Consider the following 22,866-nt stretch of genomic DNA (forward strand, 5'->3'; position numbering starts at 1 on the left):
CTTATGTTTAGTTTAGTTTTAGGTTTATGTTTAGTCATGAAAAAAAACTAAGAATAGTTAGAAGAAGAGAAGAAGAATAGCTAGGTTTAGGTGTAGCTTTTTCATGTTTTGTTTTTGTTTAATTAGTGCTAGGTTTAAGAAGAGGAAAAAGGAGAAGAAGAAGAAGAAGAAGAAGAAGAAGAAGAGGAAAAAGGAGAAGAAGAAGAAGAAGAAGAAGAAGATGATGATGATGAAGAAGAGGAGGAGGAGGAGGAGGAGGAGGAGGGGAGGAGGAGGAGAAAGAAGAAGAAGAAGAAGAAGAAGAAGAAGAAGAAGAAGAAGAAGAAGAAGAAGAAGAAGAAGAAGAAGAAGAAGAAGAAGAAGAGGAGGAGGAGGAGGAGGAGAAGAAAGAAGAAGAATAAGAAGAAGAAGAAGAAGAAGAAGAAGAAGAAGAAGAAGAAGAAGAAAGAGGAGAGGAAGAGAAGAAGAAGAAGAAGAAGAAGAAGAAGAAGAAGAAGAAGAAAGAGGAGAGGAGGAGAAGAAGAAGAAGAAGAGAAGAAGAAGAAAAGGAAAAAAGAGACCCCGACTCGACCCCCGACACCCGATCGACACCCCGACACCTCGGCACGACACCCCGACCCCCAACACCACACCCAGACCCCGACCCCGACCCCCGACCAACCGACACCCTGACACCACACCCCGACCCGAGCCCAACACCCTGACAACCCGGCCCGACCCCGACACGACACCCCGACCCCAGCACCCCGACACCCTGACACCACACCCCGACCCCGACACCCCGACACCCTGACACCACACCCCGACCCCGACCACCGACACCCCGACACCTGACACCCCGACCACCGACACCCTGAGACCACACCCACCCTTACCCCCGACCCCCGACACCCTGACACCACACGCCAACCCCGACCCTGACACCCCGACCCCGACACGACACCCCGGCCCAACACCCCGACACCTTGACACCACACCCCGACCCCATATATATTTGTGTTGATCGGGTGTATTTTTATTATGGTCATGATTCTGATACACTTAAATTATATACATATTATTATGTTCATGTCAGGTATCGAAATTTTTTATGTTGTACTAATTTCGTTTACTTTTTGTCAGTGCAGGTGTTGACAGGATGGTGGGCAAGGGTCCAGAGCACCTCGAGCCTCCTGCGAGTGCTACTGGGAGGGGTGGTTCCATTATTCCAGCCCAGCCCCTCCCGAGAGCGCTACTAGACAGTATGCAGACAACTGCGGCGGGCGCTTCTTCTTCGGCTGGGAGAGGTCGGGGAAGGACGAAGAAGGCTGGTAGAGGTGGACGTGGCAGCGGGAGAGGTAGGAAGGCTGTTACGCCTTCCTCGCCGCCACCCTCAGCTGATTCACCCGACCACAGGAGTGCTCTGTCTGACGTGGACCCATCTCGGACTCCGGTCCATGAGCCTCCGGTCGTAGATCCTTCCCCCACCAGACTCGGGTCGCCGATCCTTCACCCCACGTGAGTCCGGTCCCAGAGTCTTTGTCTCAGAAGACTCCGGTCACGGGGTCTTCGGCCCAGAAGACTCCGGTCACGGGGTCTTCGGCCCATGAGACTCCGGAGGCTAGTGGCTCGGAGGATGGTAGTGAGGACACCTTTTCAGAAGATAGCTACAGCGATGACGAGCTGGTTGAAAACGGTTGTACAAAGCTCCCGCCCGTGTCGATGACCCTCGACCAGAGGTGGTTGATTGCGCCTAAAGGGTTGAAGTAAGTGCATTTACTATTTTTTAACCTTTTGCCTTCATGTTCCTTCAAATTAATATCTAATGCATTGGCCTTGTCATACTGCAGGGGCTGGGTATGCCCCCATGGTTCCCGTAGGCCCAACGAGGTCCTTGGTGTGCTTTGCCGGTAGCACTTCCCTGGGTGGGTCACGTTGCCCGGTGAGGGTCAGGTTCCACAACTAACACTGACCTAGGAGCTGTACTCGGTTGCCCCGGCCCCGTCGGAGGAGAGGGTCGACGGTGTCTTGTGCGAGAAGGTGGCTGACATTGTGTTCCGTCGGTTTTGGGTAATTTCTCCTTTACGGAATTAAAAATGAACAGTACCTAGTGATTGTACTAATCAGTGTTGCCTTGTTTGATTGCATACCTTCTACAGGGTTTCAGAGGGAGAGCAAGAGGCCGTGGCTATGGTTTTCGAAAACGAGTGCAAGCGCCTACTTCAGAACTTAAGGCACGAGGCTCAGGTGCAGGCCGTTCGAGACTACTACGCCTCGAAGGGTATTAGGAGGGGCAAGCAGAAGTGTCGCAGCAAGTTTCTAAGTAAGGAGAAGTACATGTATGTAATTACCTATTCTTAAGGCCTTGAACGTAGTTTTCTTGATTTGATTCGTAGGCGTAGTGCAAAAATTTCTCTTGACTCACTTAGGTGCCCCCGAGATGGTGTGTGGATAAGATGGACTGTTGGGAGGCGTTGGTGGATGCGTGGTGCTCTGACCAATGGAAAGTCGAACACCAAAGGGCCAAGGATAAGCACGACCAAATGGAAGGTGTGCCACACCATCAAGGGAGCTCCAACCTGTTTGAGTACGGGGATAACTGGGTATGTGGTTTGCTACATGATTTATGCAATTCATTCTTCATGCTAGATAGTTCATTTATGACATATTTAGCTCTAAAATGACATAATAACCTTAGATAGCTCTATAGAATGCCTAAATATGCTATAGTTAGCTCTAAAATGACATAATAACCTTGGATAGCTCAATAATGACATAATTAGCATACTTCGGTCAAAAATGGCATAATAATCTTGGTTACCTCGAAAATGACCTAAATTTAGCTTATTTTCCTCGAAAAAGACATAATAACCTTTCTTAGCTCCAAAATGACCTATTTACATAGCAATATCATTCTTCATGCTAGCTTGAGCCCTTAACTAATACTTTGTTCCTCTCTCTCAGGCGCACCACCACAAGAAGCCTGTCCCAGGTCTGTTCGACCTCTATGGCATGGCCCATATGGCCCCGTACAAGTAGGCCAAGCCATTCACAGAGGCTGACCTAGATGATCCAGAGAACTTCACCAACAAGACCTCCCACCACAAGCTTGTGAAGTATAGACACGAGGGGAAGGCGAGGAAAGGGGAGGACTTTAACCCGAGCCATGATCCTTTTGATACAGAGCTGGTGATGATATCTGGTAGCGGGAGGTCCCATGGCTCTCTAGCCATTGGTGATGGACTGATACGTTGTCCTAAGACTCTCGCACAGATCAAGAAGCGCCTGAGTAGCTCTGATCCTGTGATAACGCCTCGTGCACGGCCCTCGCAGATCGCCATGGCGGTTAGTTATACAGACTCTCTCACCTTTCCTCCATTACATTGTGTGTGCGTCCGTCGATGATTACAATGCTAACGAGGAGTGGTGTGTTGCAGGCTATTGTTGAGAAAGAGAGATTGAAGAAGAAGGAGCTTCTGGAGGAGGCAAAAAGGGAGGCACAAAGGGAGGCGATGGAGAGGGAGAGGGAGATGGAGGAGAAGACGGCTAAGCTGTTGTAGGAGGAGAGGAACCGGAACGACAGCGCTAACCGGGCCCTGTCGGAGTAAATGGCCACAGGTAGCCTAACCGACTGCCCCTGGTTCTTCTGAAAAAATTATCTGGCCTTCGGGCCTCCAAGCACTCCAAGCATTGGGCCGCCTTCCCTGGCCGGCTACCTCTGAAGCCGACTCCCGGAAGGCGACCCAGCCTCAGCAACCCCTCCCCAGGACGACTACGGGGTGGTCGACTCCAAGAGGCCGGCCAAGAAGGACGCCGACTCCAAGGAGCCGGCCGAGACCACAACCACCAAAGCTACTCCCACATAACGGTGACAAGACGGGGCGTGGCCACAGTGCGGCCCACTACCCCCGAAGCCCGAGGCGGGCATGGCTACAGGAGGCCGTACGGGACGGCCGTCTCCCGTGCGGCTCGGCACTGTAGCCATGCTACCCTCAACGTCATCCACGACAGACTCCCGTACGGCCCACGGGCGATGGGCCCCTTTAGCCAGAGAGAGGCGTGAAGGCGGCCCGGCCTCTCCCAGTCGGCCAAGAGCGTAGCCGGCCCCCAGAAGCCGGCCACTCCCTTCCTCGAAGTAGGAGCCCCATTAAGGAGACGAGACGAGGTAAGGCTACAGTGAGAGCCCCCGAGGCGGTCCACTGTAGCCACACTTACCTCGACAAAGCCCTCGTCATCAGAGGCGAGGCTACAGTAAGCAGCCGCCGACAAGACCCTAGGCGGTGGGGCCGGCCTGTCGACCAAGAAGCCGGCAGCCGGCGGGACCCACCAGCCGGCGGGACCCAACAGCGGGCGGAGAAGCCGGCGAGCATAGACACTGACGGCTGGGACCAGCACCCAGTCGGATTACCATTGTACCCCCGGGGGGTAGGCCTATATAAACCCCCCGGAGCACCCATGCAAAGGGTTGGTTTCTAAGCATAGCACACACACCATAGATAGAGAGAAGCAAGAGCTAGCCTTGTTCTTCTTCTCCCTTTATCCCAAGAGCTCTAGGAGCGATTGTAGCTACCTTTCCTTGATCTAGTGATCATGCGGAGACCCCGCAAAGCAGGACTAGGGGTGTTATCTCCTCGGAGAGCCCCGAACCTGGGTAAGATCCGCCGGCGTGCATGTCTTCGCCTCATCCCGTTTCCAGGCACCGGCGACGTCTTATTGGCTCCCACAACGATAAGCCATCCATTGGCATATGTCGCACCAACCACCCGACATTTGGCGCCCACCGTGGGTCCAGGTGCACCGTCGTCCGGAGACCTGTTCTGGACGGGAACCCTCTTCCTCCCCCGCGAGCGTATCCAGCCTGCTGCGCCCGATGGCGCTTGCCTCGACGCGTTGCAAGGCGTCGACGACGCCTGCGCAGCGAGCCGCCTCGCCGATCTGCTCGGCGAGACTCGCATCTCCGACGAGCCTGCGTCCGACGGAGGCACCGACTACCCCGAGAACCGCCTCGTCAGCCTCCTCGACCAGCTTCACGTCTCTAGCGAGCCTGCTGCGGACATGGAGTCGGTCGGCTCCACCAACCCGATGCTCATTGACTCGGACACAGCATCGCTCGACGTTTACCTCTCCGACGTGGTGGTCTTCGACGACCCCCTCCCTCGAGCTGACAGCGGCACTAGCGCTGTCACAGAAGTGCTGGTCATCAGCCACGTCGCCAACTCGGGCGAGAACGCCCACGACGCCCTGCAAGCGGCAATGCACGACCTCTCCGTCCCCATCCCGGCCGACGCCGATGCCGAGACCCTGGAGGCACGCCGCCTTGCCCTCATCGCGGAGGGCCAGAAGATAGCCTCCATGAGACGCCTCACCGAGGCCCAGCAGCGCGAAGTCGACCGCGCTGCCTTCGGTACGCCGCCGCCTAGCGGCCCGAGCTGAGCCGGCTTCGTCCAGAAGCGCGGCGCGGCCGTCGCCAGCATGCTGGGGGCAGATCCAGCAGCTGCTCGCGTCCAGAAGCGCGGCGGCCGCAGAAGAGCTCAATGGGCTGGGAGCCGATGAGCTCCCCTACATGACGAGACGGATCCAGCAGCTGCTCGACGCGGCTGCAGAACGGCACGAAGCCGGTGCTCGTGCTGATAGTCATCCCCCGCGCCGGGAGCACGCCGCGACGTCCCGCTCGCCAACTGCGACCGGCGCGTGCCAGAAGAAAGACAAGGAGCCGGTTGCCAGCCGCAGCCGGACTCGCATTACCATCGAGCGCGAAGCGGAAGGCCGCCCTCGAGCGGTTGAACACCAAGGAAATCTGCGTCCTCCCCCGCCTCGAAGAGAAAGATGCCTCACTCCACCGCCTATCACGCACCCGACTCTTGGCGACCGACTCGGCCGCCGAGAAGGAGTCGGCGAGAACGACGCCCGCCACAGGATCGACCGCCTTGCTCGATCCTTGGCGTTAGAAGAAGAAGACGATGTCGGCCCGCCATGCTTTGGCCCCCGCATCCGCGACGAGCCCTTCCCCAAAGGGTTCTCGCTCCCCAGAGACACGCCCAAGTACAACGGCTCGGTGAAGCCGGAAGATTGGCTCATCGACTACTCCACGGCCGTCAGCATAGCCAACGGCAATCGGCGCGTCGCCGTGAAGTACGTCCCCCTCATGCTGCAAGGCACGGCGCGCACATGGCTCAACAGCCTCAAGCCCTACAGCATCAACAGTTGGCTGGACTTCACCGAACTCTTCGTCCGCAACTTCACCAGCACCTACAAGCGGCCACCCAAGCCTCGCCAGCTCTCCCTCTGCGTCCAAGGGCCCAACGAGTCGACCCGCGACTACCTCACACGATGGGCCGAGCTCCGCAACTCCTGCGAGGGGGTGCACGAGGTCCAGGCCATCGAGTACTTCACCGCCGGGTGCGAGAGGGCACCCTCCTCAAGCACCGACTCCTCTGCGACGAGCCGGCTACCCTCGACGAGTTACTGGTCATCGCTGACAAGTATGCCACGGCCGACTCCTCGATGAAGACCGAGCTGAGAGTAGACGCCTCTGGGAAGGTGATTGCTCCGGCTCCCAAGACGCCGGCTGGCGACCCTAATCGGCGCCCCTACCAGAACGAACACAAGCGCAAGGCCCCCATGCCGACTTCCTCCAGTCGGCAGGTGGCCATAGTTGAAGACGAGAAGCCCGAAGAACGGCCCGCTCCCAAGAAGAAGGGTGGAAGGCCGGCTTAGCAGCCGTGTTTCTCCTACGAACAAGCTCTCGACGCCCCCTGCAAGTTCCACAGCGGCGCGAAGCCGTCCAACCACACGACCCGGAAATGCCACTGGCTCACCCGCATTACCAAGGACGAGGGAATGCTGCCGCCTCCGGCTCCCGGCCCGCCGCCTCCAGCCCCCCAGCAGCCGGCGGCTCGGCCGGCAGTCGGCGCCATCCAAGACGAATTCCCCGAAGAGCATGCCGCCTACGTCGTCTTCACAATTCAAGCCGACGACAAGCGCAGCCGACGCCGACAGCATCTAGAAGTCAATGCAGTCGCCACCAGCACCCCCGAGTTCATGCACTGGTCAGAAAAGCCAGTCAGCTGGAGCCAGGCCGACCACCCAGAGGTGATGCCTTCGCCTGGCTCCTATGCAATGGTCTTGGACGTCACCCTCGCGACGGAGTGGCGAGCTGCCAGATTTTCCCGTGTCCTGATAGACGGCGGAAGCAGTATCAACATACTGTACCGCGATACCATGGAGAAGCTGAACATCAAAGCAAAGCAGCTCATGCCGAGCCACACCGTCTTCCATGGTATCGTCCCCGGCCTGTCTTGCTCCCCAATCGGCAAGATCAAAATGGATGTTCTCTTCGGAGACAAAGACCACTTCCGCCGAGAAGCAATATGGTTCGAGGTAGTGGATTTGGAGAGCCCCTATCATGCACTGCTTGGCCGACCTGCCCTGGCCAAGTTCATGGCTGTGCCCCACTATGCCTACCTAAAGATGAAGATGCCGAGCTCGAAGGGGATCATCACGGTAGCCGGCGACTACAAGAAGTCCATCGAGTGCGCCATGGCCAGTAGCCGGCTGGCCGAGTCCCTTGTAGTGGCAGAAGAGAAGAAGAGGTTGGAACGGGTTGTGGCCATGGCCGGCAAGCAGCCGGCCTTGTCCCCCAACCCCAAGGATTGTGATGCGCAGGGCTCCTTCCAGCCTGCCAAAGAGACGAAGAAGATACCTCTGGACCCGGAGAACCCGGAGAGGTTCGCTGTCATTGGGGCAAACTTGGACAGTAAATAGGAAGGCGAACTCGTCGACTTCCTCCGTGAGAATCGAGACATCTTTGCATGGTCCCCAAAGGACATGCTGGGTGTCCCGAAGGATTTCGCCGAGCACAAGCTACATGTCCGAGCTGATGCAAAGCCGGTCAAACAACCCCTCCGCCGACTGTCAGAAGAGAAGCGAAGAATTGTGGGAGAAGAGATAGCCCGGCTCCTTGCCGCTGGCTTTATCATGGATGTGTTCTTTCCAGAGTGGTTTGCCAACCCAGTTCTGGTTCTGAAGAAGAATAACAAGTGGCGTATGTGTATAGACTACACCAGTCTGAACAAGGCTTGCCCAAAGGATCCGTTTGCTCTGCCACGGATTGACCAAGTGATAGACTCCACAGCCGGATGCGAGCTGTTAAGTTTTTTGGATGCGTACTCAGGGTACCATCAGATCAAGTTGGACCCGGCTGATCGCCTGAAGACTGCCTTCATCACACCCTTTGGAGCTTTCTGCTACCTGACTGTGACATTCGGCTTGAGGAATGCCGGTGCCACTTTTCAGCGTTGCATGCAGAAATGTCTCTTGAAACAACTCGGCAGAAATGCCCACGTCTACGTAGACGACATTGTGGTGAAGACAGAGAAGCGCGGTACCTTGCTGGAAGACCTGAAAGAAACATTCGCCAACTTGCGCCGATTCCAGATCAAGCTCAACCACGAGAAGTGCATGTTCGGAGTGCCAGCCGGCCAGCTGCTAGGCTTCCTGGTCTCCGAACGCGGCATTGAGTGCAACCCCGTCAAGATCAAGGCCATCGAGAGGATGGAGATTCCCACCAAGCTGCGAGATGTGCAGAAGTTCACTGGCTGCTTAGCCTCCCTGAATCGTTTTATCAGCCGACTAGGAGAAAAGGCTCTCCCCTTGTACCGACTCATGAAGAAGTCCACTCACTTCGAGTGGAATGACCAAGCCGACCAAGCCTTCCATGAGTTGAAGAAAATGCTGACCACTCCGCCTGTCCTGGCTGCGCCGACTGAGAAGGAGCCTATGCTCCTCTACATCGCCGCGACTAGCCGAGTCGTCAGCACTGTTGTTGTGGTCCAGTGCCCGGAGGAAGGCCGAGCCCAGCTAGTCCAGAGGCCGGTGTACTATCTCAGCGAAGTGCTATCCAGCTCAAAGCAAAACTACCCGCACAACCAGAAGATGTGCTATGGGGTGTACTTTGCTGCCAAGAAACTGAAGCCCTACTTCCAAGAGCACCCCATCACGGTCATGTGCACCGCCCCGCTTGCCGAGATCATAGGCAGCCGGGATGCATCCGGCCGGGTGGCCAAATGGGCCATTGCATTGGCGCCCTACACGATCTTCTACCAACCCCGCACCGCCATCAAGTCGCAAGCATTGTCCGACTTCCTCGTCGACTGGGCCGAGACCCAGTACCTACCGCCGGCTCCCGACTCTACCCATTGGCGGATGCACTTTGACGGGTCCAAGATGCGCACCGGCTTGGGAGACGGAATCGTCTTCACCTCTCCCAAAGGCGACAAGCTCAAGTACACACTGCAGATCCACTTCGCCGCCTTCAACAACGTGGCCGACTACGAGGCGCTCGTACACGGGCTCCGGCTAGCCAAAGAGCTTGGCATACGCCAGATCCTGTGCTACGGCGACTCAGACTTGGTGGTCCAGCAATCGTCTGGCGACTGGGACGCCAAGGACGCAAACATGGCGAGTTATCGATTCCTCGTACAGCAGATCAGCGGATACTTCGAGGGGTGCGAGTTCCTCCATGTGCCAAGGGCTGACAACGACCAAGCAGATGCCCTAGCACGGATCGGCTCCACCCGACAAGCCATACCGACTGGCGTCTCCCTCCAGCGCCTCCTCAAGCCGTCCATCAAGCCGTCTCCAGAGTCGGATTCCATTTTCGTACCGCCTGCACCAGATACAGCCGGATCCGACTGGAGAAACCCCGCAGGCGGCACGGGGACTTCGACAACCGGCCCGGGGACTGCCGTAGTCGCACCCGGCCCGGGGACTTCAGAACCCGGCCCGGGGACTGCAGCAGTCGGCCCGGAGACTACAACGACACAAGAAGCAGTGGCCGACTCACCCAACCCACCCACCCGAGTCATGGTGGCCACATTAACAGAAGAAGAAGTCACAGCTCCCTCATGGGCCCAGCCCATCCTCAAGTTCCTAGTCAGCAGAGAGCTGCCGGCTGATGAGATCTCAGCAAGACTAGTGCAACGACGAGCCGCAGCATATACAATAATCAACAGAGAGCTTGTGAAGCGCAGCGTCACTGGAGTCTTCCAGCGTTGCGTCGAGCCAGAAAAAGGAGTGGCAATCCTCAAAGACATCCACCAAGGCGAATGCGGCCACCACGCAACCTCAAGATCCCTTGTGGCCAAGGCTTTCCGCCATGGGTTCTTCTGGCCGACTGCCTTGGAGGATGCTAAAGAAATAGTCAAGAGCTGCAGAGGATGTCAAGTTTTTAGTTCCAAGCAACACCTGCCGGCTTCTGCCCTCAAGACCATTCCCCTCACTTGGCCTTTTGCCGTCCGGGGACTGGACATGGTGGGCCCTTTCAAGACAGCCCGCGGCGGCCTGACACATCTACTTGTTGCTGTGGACAAGTTCACAAAGTGGATTGAAGCAAAGCCAATCAAGAAGCTCAATGGGCCGACTGCCGTAACATTCATCACCGACATCACTACTCGGTACGGCATGCCGCACAGCATCATCACCGACAACGGCACGAACTTCGCCAAAGGAGCACTGGCATGTTTCTGCGCGACGCAGGGCATCCGACTAAACTTAGCGTCCGTTGCCCATCCGCAGTCAAACGGCCAGGTTGAGCGAGCAAATGGACTCATCCTCTCCGGCATCAAGCCCCGACTGGTTGTACCACTGGAGCGATCGGCCGGCTGCTGGCTCGAAGAGCTGCCAGCTGTCCTCTGGAGCCTGCACACTACACCCAACAAGTCAACCGGCTTCACTCCATTTTTCCTCGTGTACGGTGCCGAGGCTGTCATCCCAACAGACATCGAGTTCGACTCGCCTCGGATCACCATGTACACGGAGGAGGAGGCCAAAGAAGCAAGAGAAGACGGCGTGGACCTACTGGAAGAAGGCCGGCTGCTAGCGCTCAGCCGGTCCGCCATCTACCAGCAAGGACTGCGCTGCTACTACAACCGCAAGGTCAAGCCAAGATCCTTCCAAGAGGGCGACCTTGTGCTCCGGCTGATCCAGCGAATAGCTGGCCAGCACAAGCTCTCGGCCCCTTGGGAAGGCCCCTTCGTCGTCAGCAAGGCACTCGGCAACGACTCCTACTACTTGATCGACGTGCAAAAACCAAGAGCACGCAAGAGAGACGACTCCGGCAAGGAGTCGGAGCGACCATGGAACGCAAACCTCCTGAGACGATTTTACAGTTGAAAGCAGTATGTATCATGCTCCCCATTTGTATTAAGTACAAACCAACAGGCCCCCCGAATAGTACTCGGGGACTGCCTTTGTTTATCTATGAACGACAAGCGTCATATCCATGAATTTATTATTACATTTGAATTCTTGTCTGGCACCGGGCTCGACTAGTCGGCCCGGGGACTGGCCGCCTTGAGCTATATTAAAAGTTCTTCCCGAAGTCAGAAAAGTAGTGCACCGGCTCCCAAGTCCTCTCTTGTTGAAAGTCGCAGCTCAAAGAACTGACTGTCCGACTAGCAAGAGGGAAGACAGAAAGGATGCCCACACGAAAAATGGCTAAGGAACAACGAACCTATATAGCAAAAAGACGGCCTCCAAACATGCCTGCGGGCTGCCAGAACAGCCGGCTGGCTGGCTTCCTAAAAACTTAGCTTTAGTCCAGCAGAGCTAGAGTACTTCCCCCCCCCAATCGGCCAGGCACTCCTCCGGCTACAGATTGCAGAGCAACTGTTTGACTGGGGAGGCGGCAACCAAGGGAGGGCGGCAAAGGAAAAAGCAGAAGGACAAAAAGCAAAAGTACAAGGAAAGGCCAAATGAATGCATAAGTTATATATACATAAAGCCCCCAACAGGCTGGCAACAGACATAAGTTCGAATACACCCAGTGGGTGGAATTGTGCAGACTTAACCAAACATTGTTCCTAAAGTAATTAGACAGGGAAACAAAAATACGGCAGACTAAGGCGCGCTGCGGAGGCTGAGCTGGTCGGTGAAGGCGGCCTCGCCGGCTGAAGGAGTGGCCGACTAGCGGGTCCCGGCTTGACCACCACCAGCGGCAGGAGACGCACTCGCACGCGACGTTGTGCTGGAGGTGCGGTCAAGCTGAGGCTGGCCGGCTGCTCCACCAGCCGGCTCGGCGTCTTCACCCTCCTCCTCCTCTTCTTCACCCTCGTCGCTGGAGTCGATCTCCTCCGCCGAGTCTTCGCCATACTCCGGGTTCAGACTGAACCACTCCTCCGGCTGGGCGACACCGTTGTCGTCCACCTCGGGGGCGAAGACGCTGGTGTCGGTGTAGTCGGCGATCGCCGAAGCCCGCCGGATGATGGCCGGCCGTGCCGGCTCCAGCTCCGTGTCGGCTTGCTGCCGCCAGGTAGCCAGCTGGTCCAGGCTCAGGCTGGGATACCAGGCCTTGACGAACTCCAGCGCCCGCCTGGCACCGGAGTGAGCCGCCGAGCCCTTCCAAGCTTCGAAGCGGCCGACTGCCACCTCCAGCCAGTCGGCAGTCCGACTAGGGGTGCGAGGGACCACTTGGCCGGGCAGTCGGCCCGAATCTTGGGGACTACACCCAGTGGGTGCGCTGACGCGCCCCCACATGAGATAAAGAACAAACCACGTACCTCGGCTCTCAGTAAGGTCGGCGGTCTTCTGAGTCAACTCCCGAGCCTGGGAGTTGAAGGCGGCCGCTCGAAGGTTGTGGTAGTCCTGCAAGATGGACAGAAGACCGAAGTAAGAACAAAGATAGCAAAGACAAATCCACCAAGAAGTTCCAAGCCGCCTGCTCAGCAGCCGACTCGGAACTCGGGGACTACACCCAGTGGGTGCGCTGACGCGCCCCCACGGAAGAAATCAAGATCAAGAAGAAATCAAGATCAAGAAGAAGCAACGATGGGAATACTAACCCGGATGGCCGCCCGCGTCGCGAGGAACTCGTCGGGAACTGCCTCAGCGCCGCAGCTTGGCTCTGGAGCCGGGTCCGGACGTCTTGTGCAGCCACGTTCACCACGGCCGTCCCTTCGCCTGGCGTCCACCCCGAGGTAGCGCTGGCCGCCTCCGCATCTCGGGCCGATGAGCTGGAACCTACGGCCGGCTGTGGCTCCGACGCGGCCTTCTGCGGCTCCGACGCGGCCTTCCCCGCACGCCGACTCGACGGAATCCGGACCGCCGTCTCTGCCCTCACGGCCGGCTCGCCCCCCGCCGACTGTGCAGGCGGCGGATCAGGCCGGCCGCCTTGGGCCGCCCCAGTTGGCGGGGTCGGCTCCGGCGCCCTCTCCAAGATGATGACGTCGTCGCCGCTTCCCCCCAGCCCTGGCTGGTCGCCGCTGGCTCCCTCTGGCAAGGGCTCCATGGGCCCCGGCGCCGCAACACACAGAGGGGTGACCATCAAGACCTCCCCCGCAGCTTCAGCTGCTTCAGCCTCTGCTTGGGCCCTGGCTGCAGCATCGGCGAGTGCCTTCGCCGCCTCCTCCTCCCGTGCCGCCTGGGCAGCGGCCGCCTTCCGTGCCTCCGCCTCCCGTGCCTCCCGCTCCTCCCGCGCCTCCTGCGCGTTCTGTTCCGTTACCGCCTGAAGCTCGGCGCGGGGGTCCACACGGCGGGTGGTGCTCCCAGACCCCCTCGGCGACTCGACGACGGAGGCAGCAGCCGCCTGCTCAAGCGACAGCGGAGCCCTGATCATTGGAGAAGAAGACAAGAGCTCAAGAACCACCAAAGAAAAGAAAGAAAAAAGAATACAGGAAAGAAAGTGAACTTACGCCGACACGGTCTGCGGCTGCTTCACCGCCTTACGGAAGCGAGCCGCCTTCGCGGCCGCCTCCTCCCGCCTGGTGGCTGCCGCCCCGCCTCTGGGTTTCTTCGTCCGGCTGCCAAACAAACCCTGGGCGGCGCGACGCTTTTGACCTCCGCCCCGAGCAGGCGGTGCAGCGGAGGAACCCGCGCCGCGTCCAGATGCCGGCTGGCGGCGCGGGACGACTTCGGCCTCGTCGTCGTCCGGCCAGTCATCGAAGGTGACTCCGAGCCCGGAGCCGCCTGCTTCGCCACCCGCTTGGCCACCACCCGGCTCGACGTCGTCATCCATGCCGACCACCGCCAGGTCGGGGTCCTCCTGATCGTGTTCGGTCCGGTCGGGGACGAATCGGCGCTCCGAGTCTGACCTGCCGGCCGGCCGAAGTAGAGGGCTCTGTCGAAAAGCAAATCGACTAAGTCAGAATCGGCTAAGAGGAACTCGGCAACAAATCAAAGAGAGAGAAAAAGAGACAAGGAGAACATACCGTAGGCGGCGGATTGGCTCGGCTATATGGCTCCTTGCCGAACTGCCACTCTTCGGTGAGTTTGCAGTTCGCAAGGTAGTCACCATGTAGGCGACCTCCTCGCGCGGCATCTCCTTGGTGCACATTCGGCTCAGATCGAGCTGGCCACTCATCTGACAGATTAGATGAGGCCGGCTCTGGAGCGGAAGAACCCGGCGCGTGACGAACGCGGCCAGAAGGTCGGGCCCCGTCAGGCCCTCCGACTGGACCATCACCCGCAGTCGGGCGATGGCGGCGTTTCCAGCCGGTGTCAGCGTCATAGCCCGGAAGGACCACTGGGGCAGCCTGCCCGCCGGTGGGCCGGCTACGTAAGCCGGCAGGTTGATGTAGTCGCCCCGTGGGGCGATGTTCCGCACGTAGAAGTACGACTTCTACCACTTCTTCACCGATTGGATTAGCGGGATGACGGGGAAGGGGTTGTCGGCGACTGATCTCCGCGACGCGATGAAGGCGCCAGTCTGAGCCGGCACGCCCCGCATGCGCGTGCCCAGCTTCGACTGGAAGAACTCCCCCCAGAGCTCAAGGGTGGGGAGGACGCCGAGGTAGCCCTCGCACAAGGTGACGAAGGCGGACAGTAGCACCACCGCGTTTGGGGTGAGATGGTGCGGCTGGAGCTGATAGAATTCGAGCCGGGAGCGGAAGAAGGCGCTCACCGGAAGACCACCCGCTCGCCCTCCTGTGGCTCCGGCCTGATTTCCTTCGTCGGCGCGAGGCGGACCTCCACCTTGTCCGTGCCGGGCAGCCGCCGCGTGTTGCGGAGAAACTCGACGTGGTCGTCGTGGACGTTGGAGCCATCCCAATCCCCGCCATGCTGCTCCGTGGCGGGAGGCATGGCTAAAACAAGCGCGGCGGTGGAGGAATGCGTAGTGGAAGAGCGCGGCGGCGAGGCGCTGTCGCAAGAGCGGGAGAGCGAAGAAGATGGAGGAGGTAGGAGGAGCGTGCGAGGGCCTTCCGCCCTCCACCTCCCCCTACTTATAGCCTCGCGCGGCAGCACCGGAGAAGCCGAACGCGGGGGGAGTCATGGGATTAACTGCACCCACTCCCCCACGTCTCGCGATTATTATGCATAAATGCGAGCCGAAACTGCTGCACGGGACGTGCGGGCGCTTTCGGGATGTAGACGATCCGCGCCTGGGCCGGGGCGTGAACGTGGCAGGCCCCCTCACTGCGGCGACGTCCCGTCACGCGCGTGGGCTGGCAGGCTTTCTGGCCCGCGGTCCGATGCACGCACTAGCGGGCTCCCGCCCTCCGACTCCGGAAGATTTCGACTCAGGCGGCGCGCCTGACCAAGGCCGGCTCCCAGCTGCTGGCTTGCTAAGATGGGAAGCTGATCGAGCTTCTCAACCCCTACTCCACCTCGAAGCCCAATCACCTTCGGGGACTACTGTCGGAGTAAATGGCCACGGGTAGCCTAACCGACTGCCCCTGGTTCTTCTGAAAAAATTATCTAGCCTTCGGGCCTCCAAGCACTCCAAGCATTGGGCCGCCTTCCTTGGCCGGCTACCTCTGAAGCCGACTCCCGGAAGGCGACCCAGCCTCAGCAACCCCTCCCCAGGACGACTACGGGGTGGTCGACTCCAAGAGGCCGGCCAAGAAGGACGCCGACTCCAAGGAGCCGGCCGTGACCACAACCACCAAAGCTACTCCCACATAATGGTGACAAGACGGGGTGTGGCCACAGTGCGGCCCACTACCCCCGAAGCCCGAGGCGGGCATGGCTACAGGAGGCCGTACGGGACGGCCGTCTCCTGTGCAGCTCGGCACTGTAGCCATGCTAGCCTCAACGTCATCCACGACAGACTCCCGTACGGCCCACGGGCGACGGGCCCCTTCAGCCAGAGAGAGGCGTGAAGGCAGCCCGGCCTCTCCCAGTCGGCCAAGAGCGTAGCCGGCCCCCAGAAGCCGGCCACTCCCTTCCTCGAAGTAGGAGCCCCATTAAGGAGACGAGACGAGGTAAGGCTACAGTGAGAGCCCCCGAGGCGGTCCACTGTAGCCACGCTTACCTCGACAAAGCCCTCGTCATCAGAGGCGAGGCTACAGTAAGCAGCCGCCGACAAGACCCTAGGCGCTGGGGCCGGCTTGTCGACCAAGAAGCCGGCAGCCGGCGGGACCCACCAGCCGGCGGGACCCAACAGCCGGCGGAGAAGCCGGCGAGCATAGACACTGACGGCTGGGACCAGCACCCAGTCGGATTACCATTGTACCCCCGGGGGTAGGCCTATATAAACCCCCCGGAGCACCCATGCAAAGGGTTGGCTTCTAAGCATAGCACACACACCATAGATAGAGAGAAGCAAGAGCTAGCCTTGTTCTTCTTCTCCCTTGATCCCAACAGCTCTAGGAGCGATTGTAGCTACCTTTCCTTTATCTAGTGATCATGCGGAGACCCCGCAGAGCAGGACTAGGGGTGTTATCTCCTCGGAGAGCCCCGAACCTGGGTAAGATCCGCCGGCGTGCATGTCTTCGCCTCATCCCGTTTCCAGGCACCGGCGACGTCTTATTGGCTCCCACAATGATAAGCCATCCATTGGCATATGTCGCACCAACCACCCGACAGGCCCTATATGAGCTCATCGTGTTATGTTTCTCGTGCATATTAGCCCAATCATGCACGTAATGTTCGCATTACTATCTAATATGACTGACTCGTGAGAGCCAAATGTGCAGAGCTTGTGCGAGAAAAACGGTGAGGCCCCTCCGCCGATGCCCCAGATTGCTCCGACAACCATGGTGAGTTTGATTTGAATGGTCGTTGCTTACTAATATTCACATTTCAGTTTGCGAACTTGCTAACGAGACATTATGGGAAATGATCTTTGGTGCAACATGGCTCCCGAGAAGTATCGACCACTCCTTCTGCCAATGCCGGAACGCCGACCGGTCCCACCTCCGTCAGGCACTGGTGCAGCCCCGACCATTCCTACACCTCCGTGATAACGGTATTTTTCTTCTTAATTAGCGTGTTTAGTCCATTTATGACATAATTTAGCCTATTTAGTCCACAAATGACATAATAAGATGAAGAAAATCAAGGAAGAGGAAGGAAAGAAGGAATGGAATAAAAGAAGAAGAAGAAGAAGAAGAAGGAGAAGAAGAAGACTAGAAGAATCTTCTAGTCTTCTTCTTCTTCTCCTTCTTCTTCTTCTTCTTCTTCTTCTTCTTCTTCTTCTTCTTCTTTTCTTCTTCTTCTTCTTCTCGAAAATGAAGTTAGCTCTAAGTTATATAAAAATGGCATAATATGCTTAGTTAGGTAAAAATGGCATAATTAGCTAGGTAAGCTCAAAAATGGCATTTTTCTTCTTATTTAGCCTATTTAGTCCATTTATGACATAATTTAGCCTATTTAGTCCACAAATGACATAATAAGATGAAGAAAATCAAGGAAGAGGAAGAAAAGAAGGAATAGGAAGAAAAGAAGAAGAAGAAGAAGAAGTTCTTCTTACTTCTTCTTCTTCTAGTTTTCTTCTTCTTCTCCAAAATGAAGTAAGCTCTAAGTTATATCTCATAATATGCTTAGTTAGGTCAAAAATGGCATAATTAGCTAGGTAAGCTCAAAAATGGCATTTTCTTCTTATTTAGCCTATTTAGTCCATTTATGACATAATTTATCCTTTTTAGTCCACAAATGACATAATAAGTTGAAGAAAATCCAGGAAGAGGAAGAAAAGAAGGAATAGGAAAAAAAGAAGAAGAAGAAAAAGAAGAAGAGAAGAAGAAGAAGAACTTCTTCTTCTAACTTTCTTGTTTCCATTTTGCAGATTTAATTCACTATATGGAAGCTTGCATGGATGCATGGAGTGCTTGTTTCCCTTATCTTTTTTTCGTTTGTATCGATGAAAAATGTGGAACTTGTTATATGGATGCATGGAACAATGTGTTGGATGAATATTGTGATATGTAATATGTATATATGGATGGAACTATGTTTCTTATGTATATATGGATGTTGTCATGGATGGAGATAGATATGTACATGTATATTTGTGTGTTGGATACATCATATATGTATATCTGTGTGTGCATGTGAAAACATATATATATATATATGTATATCTGTGTTCAAAACCCTGTCAAATTAAATGGATTCAAATAAAAACAGGGGATACATAGCCTCTTTGCCGTCTGCTTTGCCGTCCGCTAGCAGACGGCAAAGAGGACACGTGGCAGCTACCTGTGAAACCTGGGCACATTGGCTGCCTATTTGGTCACTTTGCGTCGGCCAACGGACGGCAAAGATTCAAATCACTTTGCCGTCTGCCAGCGGACGACATAGCTGGCCACGTGGCAGCTTCCCAGTACTGCCTAGCTGAGCTCTTTGCCGTCTGACAGCGGACGGCAAAGAGCTTCGACTCTCTGCCGTCCGCTGGCAGACGGCAAAGAGCGTAGTTGACCCCCTAACGGCTCTCACGCCACCGCACTGCCGTCCTTTGTCTTTGCCGTCTGCTGGCACCGGATGGCGGACGGCACAATCCTTTGCTGGCACGTGTTTAGACGGACAGTTTGCCGTCTGCTGGCGGACGGCAAAGATGTTTGCCGTCCGTGATCCATGCCTTTGCCGTCCGCCATGGCGGACGGCAAAGAAGCTGATTCTAGTAGTGTATGTTCATAAGACCAAGAACTTTTCTGCTTATTCTTATGAGTATTATTCACCTCCTGCAAGGCTATTTGCTAGGGCTCCAAAGCCGAAGTTCTTAGATGTTGCACTTAGACTCATTGCTTCTAAGCCACCCTGAAGATGTGGGTGGTTAAGAAAAATTAACTCTCTTTTGCGGGGAAAGGTCTCTAGCCGGAAAACAAAGGCTTCTGACGCTTATGCTGGGGACCTAAACCATCTTGTGGGACGCAAGATAAAATGCCAAAATGGTCTTACCATGTATTTCATTTCAGGATTCCTTGAAAAACATCCTATTTACCCTAACCAGGATCTGAACTTTCATAATCCGCTTGTTCGTCAAATATTTATGCTTCACAATACCCTTGGTGAAGCCTATCCCCCAAACTGCACTGTAGGGTATGACACCAAAGGCTTCAGAATGGATTATGGACAGTGGATGCACTAACCACATGACTGGTGATCGAAGTCTTCTCATGGATTCAACCCTACGTCCGTCTGACAAGAGTTACATCACATTTGCTGACACTGGTAAAAACAAGGTATTGGGTCTAGGTAGAGTTGCAATGTCAAAGGATCAGCACATGGATAAAGTGATGCTTGTTGAATCCCTTGGTTTGAACTTAATGTCTGTCTCAATGCTTTGTGATCTGAACATGATTGTGATATTTGGAAAATATCGTTGCCTTGTGCTTATGGAATCTGACAAATCTCTAGTCTTTGAAGGGTATCGAAAAGACGATTTGTATATGGTAGATTTCTCTACAGGACCACAGCTGGCCGTATGTCTTCTAGCAAAAGCTTCAGAATGCTGGCTCTGGCATCGGAGGCTAGGGCATGCTGGCATAAGGAACTTGTACACTCCCGTGAAGAAGAAGAATGTCGTAGGCATCGAGGGCGTCAAGTTCAAGAAGGATCAGCTTTGTGGTGCCTGTGAAGCTGGAAAGATGACTAGGGCCAAGCATCCCTTAAAGACAATCATGACGACGACACGTCCCTTCGAGCTGCTTCACATGGACTTATTTGGCCCTACTCACTACTCTACCCTTACCACCACTACTTGCCTCTATGGCTTCGTCATTGTTGATGATTACTCTAGGTATACTTGGGTGCACATAATCCTCTACAAGAATGAAGTGCAGGATGTCTTTAGATGATTTGCCAATCGCGCCATGACCAATTATGGCATCAAGATCAAGCACATCAGAAGTGACAACGGCACAGAATTCAAGAACACTGGCCTCGACACTTATCTTGATACATTGGGCATCACACATGAGTTCTCAGCTCCATACACACCTCAGCAGAATGGCAACGTGGAGCGCAAGAACAGAACCCTCATTGAGATGGCACAGACAATGCTTGATGAGTACAAGAAACCAAGGAAATTCTGGCCTGAAGCCATTGATACTTCATGCCACATCATCAACTGTGTTTATCTTCACAAGCTTCTAAAGAAGACATCATATGAGCTCCTGACTGGTAAGAAGCCAAACGTCAGCTACTTCAAAGTAGTTGGTGCTAGGTGTTGGATCCAGGATCCACATCACATTTCAAAATTTGCACCGAAAGCACATGAAGGTTTTATGCTTGGCTATGGAAAGGATTCACACTCCTACAGAGTCTTCAACCTCTTTCACTATAAAGTGGTTGAAACTGTGGATGTGCGGTTCGATGAAACTAATGGCTCGCAAAGAGAGCACCTGCCAACTGTGCTAGATGAAGCCTCACCAAGTGAATCTATCAAGCTTTCAAAGGCATAGGCTGAAGAGGAAACCATCATTCCTGCACCTAATCAACCCGAAGACACTGCTCAGCCTGAAGCCAATGCTAAAGATGAAGACTATGATCAGCATAGGCAAAATCTTTGTCCAGTTGATCCTCGTGTTGCAAATGAAGTACAGATTGAGAAGATAATTGATAGCATCAATGCACCTGGTCCACTCACTCGTTCAAGAGCAACACAACTAGCAAATTTCTGTGGGCACTTTGCATTTGTCTCTATATCTGAACCCAAGAAAGTTGATGAAGCCTTCATGGAACCTGAATGGATTCAAGCTATGCAAGAAGAGCTTCAACAGTTCGAGCTGAACAATGTTTGGGAGCTAGTTAAGCATCCTGATCCTTGCAAGCACAATATCATTGGCACCAAATGGATCTATCGCAACAAACAAGATGAGCATGGTCAAGTCATCAGAAACAAGGCTCGTCTCGTTGCTCAAGGTTACACTCAAGTTGAAGGGATTGACTTCGATGAAACATTTTCTCCTATGGCTAGGCTTGAAGCCATTCGCATTTTGTTAGCCTATGCCAATCACAACAACATTCTTCTCTACCAAATGGATGTAAAGAGTGCCTTTCTCAATGGCAAAATTGAAGAAGAAGTGTATGTTGCACAACCACCTGGTTTTGAAGACCCAAAGCATCCTGATATGGTATACAAGCTCAACAAGGCACTATATGGACTCAAACAAGCACCTCGAGCTTGGTATGACACACTCAAAGACTTCCTGAAGAGCAAAGGCTTCAAACCTGGTTCTCTAGATCCCACTCTCTTCACAAAGACATATGATGGTGAACTGTTTTTATGCCAAATCTACGTGGATGACATTATCTTCGGCTGCACTGACAAGAGATAAAGTGATGAGTTTGGGCATATGTTGCAAGAGCGATATCAGATGTCCATGATGGGTGAGCTGAAATTCTTCCTCGGTCTTCAAATCTGTCAGCAGAGCAATGGCATCTTCATATCAAAAGAAAAATATCTCAAAGATTGCCTGCAGAAGTTTGGAATGCAAGACAACAAAGGGTACACGACGCCAATGGCAACCAAAGGTCAATTGGGTCCCGACAACAATGGTAAGGAGTTCGATCAAAAGGTATACCGCTCCATGATTGGTTCTTTACTCTATTTATGTGCATCTAGGCCAGATATAATGCTTAGCTTTTGCATGTGTGCCCGATTTCAAGCGACACCAAAGGAATCGCATCACTTAGCCATGAAGCGAATTCTTCGATATTTGGCTTACACCCCAACACTAGGATTATGGTATCCAAAGGGCTCAGAGTTTGATCTAGTTGGATTCTCATATGCTGATTATGATGGTGACAAGGTTGATCGCAAGTCCACATCAGGCACATTTCACTTTCTTGGATGATCTCTGGTCTGTTGGTCTTCAAAGAAGCATAACTGTGTATCCCTATCCACTGCTGAATCTGGATACATTGCAGCTGGATCTTGCTGCGCTCAGCTTCTATGGATGAAGCAAACTCTCAAGGACTATGGCATCCACCTGAAGCATGTGCCACTCTAATGCGACAATGAAAGCCCAATCAAGATTGCCAACAATCCAGTTCAGCACTCAACGACAAAGCACATTCAGATCCGTCATCACATTCTCAGAGATCATGTCATGAAGGAAGATATTGATATCATTCACGTCAACACTGAAGAGCAATTGGCAAATATCTTCACAAATCCCTTGGATGAGAAAAGGTTTTGCAAGTTGCGGTGTGAGCTAAATATCTTAGAATCCTCAAATGTCCTGTGATTGGACACACATCCTAACGCTTATGCATGTTGATGACTTAGATGTGTGTAAAGACCCCGAGACCGACGCTCCAGACGGCTTCCATTTTTTTCATTATCGTTGTGTGTATTTATTTGTTTGTTTCATTCATCAACGCATTGCATCCGCATGTTTTCATAAAACTTGCATCCGCTCATAGTTGCCGCGTCCCCCCTTGCTTTCGTTGACCGTTTCGAGACCAACCACACTTGCAACGTTGCTCCTCGTTTTCTCTCTTGTCTTCTCCGGGGCCTTTTGTCAGACACTTTGTCTTTGTCGACCCCTCTCAGACCACCCCTCGCGGCGTCCGAAAATTGTCCCGAACCCGACCCGGGTTGTTGTTACCAATGGGTCCGGATCATCCCCTAACATCCCGAAAGTATCTTCGGTTCTTTATTGAACTCTCCCTAGCCTATTTTTTTCATCCGCCCGATTACGATCGGAGGGAGAAGATAGCCCCTAA

Source organism: Aegilops tauschii, chromosome 2 (genome assembly GCF_002575655.3).
Source record: "Aegilops tauschii subsp. strangulata cultivar AL8/78 chromosome 2, Aet v6.0, whole genome shotgun sequence".
NCBI lineage: Eukaryota > Viridiplantae > Streptophyta > Magnoliopsida > Poales > Poaceae > Aegilops > Aegilops tauschii.